The sequence below is a fragment of the Babylonia areolata genome, chromosome 7 (assembly GCF_041734735.1).
Source record: "Babylonia areolata isolate BAREFJ2019XMU chromosome 7, ASM4173473v1, whole genome shotgun sequence".
NCBI classification, from domain to species: Eukaryota; Metazoa; Mollusca; class Gastropoda; order Neogastropoda; family Buccinidae; genus Babylonia; species Babylonia areolata.
This window is the reverse complement of record NC_134882.1, coordinates 52,005,946-52,008,472: the sequence shown is the minus strand read 5'-3', so window position 1 is coordinate 52,008,472 and position 2,527 is coordinate 52,005,946.

Genomic DNA, 2,527 nt, shown 5'->3' with positions numbered 1-2,527 from the left:
GTGGCGTAGCGTATATGGATTTGTCCGAACGCAGTGACGCCTCCTTGAGCTACTGAAACTGAAACTGGTCCGTTCTCACAGTGAAAGGCCTACCAAGCAGATTAGTACTTCAGATGGTGGGTGAAAGGGATGATATCATGCAGTATTGTTTCTGCACTGGGGTGAGTGAGAAGCTGTTGTAAGAGATCACTTTCTCCATGCTGTCCTGCACTTGGCTGAGCATCGCCCCAATGGCCACATCACCAGCATCCATGTCCGAAATAATTGGGTCCGTTCCATTGGGCAATCTCAACACCAGAGGTTCCATGAGCACCTCTCGTATTCTTTCAAATGCTTCCTGCTGTTCCGTACCCCACTGGAACTTGTTCTTTCCTATTAGTCCATACAGGGGTTGCGACAGTTCAGCGAAATCCTTCACAAACATACGATGGTAGTTCACCAAATCAAGAAACCTTTCCACATCCTTTGAAGACTTGGGGGATGGGCCACTGCGCTATTGTTTGTATGTCTCTGTCTGACAGGGTCTGTCTATTCGAACTGACCCTCCTTCCCAGGAACTCCACTTCGGGCTGGAAGAATAGGCACTTCCGGGGTTTCAGCTTCATCCCGTAGTCTCGAAACTGCTGCATGGCATCCCTTAGATTTACAAGATGATCCCGGAAACTTTTTCCCAGAACCAAGATGTCATCCAAGAACGCCAGGACCGTCTTCCATGTGAGACTTCTCAGGGTGAGATTGACCACTCTGGAATAGGTGACTCAAGTGTTAGTCAACCCGAAACCCATTCAGACACGTTCTAATAGGCCAAACTAGGTCAGAAATGCTGTCTTCTTCCTGTCACACTCCTTGATTTTCACCTGTCAATACGCATTGTTGGCGTCTAGCTTTGAAAACCAAGTGTGACTGGCCAGAGTGTCCATACAATAATCCTCGACCAGAGGTAGTGGGAAGGTGTCTTTGGCAGTCACTTTATTTAGGACTTGGTGGTCAATACACCAGCGAACTGATCCATCTTTTTTTCTGGATTAGTACTGGTGCTGATGCCCACTCTAAAGCAGACTCCTGTATCACTCCAGCGTCTAGCATCTTCTTCAGATGGGCCTCTTCTTCGCCAGCGAACATGGCAGGCGGGCGTCGCATGTGCTGCTTGATGGGCTTCGCATCACCCGTGGCGATGTCATGTTCGATTGCAGTGGAGTTGCCCAAATAGAAGTCATCTTTCACGAACACATCCTGGTAGCTGATGAGGAGCTGCTCTAACTGTGTTTGTTGTTCTGCTGTTAAGTTTTTGCTTGAGTCGTCAGCTAGCAGGAGGTGTTCAGGCAGATCTGATGAGCTGGAGTTGTCAGAGGACTCTACACTCCACACTCCACACCAGCATTTCAGAGTGTTTGGAGGTTTCTTTCACACCATAGCTCTCTGTGTGGTACATTCCTGGACTGTCCGGTAGAATTTCACAGACATCACAGACAGAAACTGTCCTTTTCTGACAGAACGAAATCGGTCACTGGTGTTCACCAAAGGACTGGGTCTGTTTCTGCCTTCTGGACTGTGCGTGGCATAATAAGGTCACTGATGTTGTCAGGTTTGGTGTAGTAGTCCTGCAGTTTTTCTATCCAGCTTTCCCTCACCCACACTACTGAGTTGGGGGGACTACTGTCTTCCTTGCCGTGGTGACTCTTGCCACTGATGAAGTGTTTTTAAACTTCATGGGGAGTCTCTCTTCCCTGTCTGGAGAGCGTCTGACCTTAGATCCAGAAGAATGCCCTAGTGATGAAGAGATCATGTCCCAGGAGCACTTGATCATTGATGGGGGCCACAGTACCCCTTTCTGAAACAGCACATCACCAAGTTTGATTTGGACTGAGGTTGTGAGGTAGGCTTGGAGTGCAGACCCCTGATCACCATGTAGAGTACTACATCTTTAACCTTTACTGGCTTATGTTTCCATGTGTCAAAGACAGAACTGTCACAATGGTTATCTCAGCCCCGGAGTCCACTTTGGCCTCGAGGAGTAACTCCGCCAGCTGTGATCTTGATGCTGGATGAACTGGCGCAATCTCTATTAACGCGGAGGACATTCTGGTCCCCCTCCCTCCTCAGGACTGTTCACGACCTTGGTGTCACAGCGGCATTGCTCACTCCTGGGATTTATGACTGACTGTTCAATGGGGGTCAGACAACTGTTGAACCGCTTTGGACTGGTAGGGCACTGAACTTAATCTACTTGAACTTTTTGGTGTTCAGAACTCTGGAGATTCCGGCTTGCTGGTGGATACTGTTTTTCTTGCTGGTTTGCCTGAAACAGCACCACGTCCCTTGGCAGGTTCTGATGTTTTGTTGCCGTTGGGTTTCATCTCCGAGTTGGAGTACCTGCTTTACTTCTTAGTAGATTTGTGGCCCTTTCTTGCTGGCTGAGGTGTTTGGCCGCTGACCCTGGGCCTTTCTGGTTTTAATTTTAAAAAAAAAATTATTGTCCTTCTTTTGCAGCCATTTCTCTTACTGGCGGCCACTCTTTTTCTGCAGA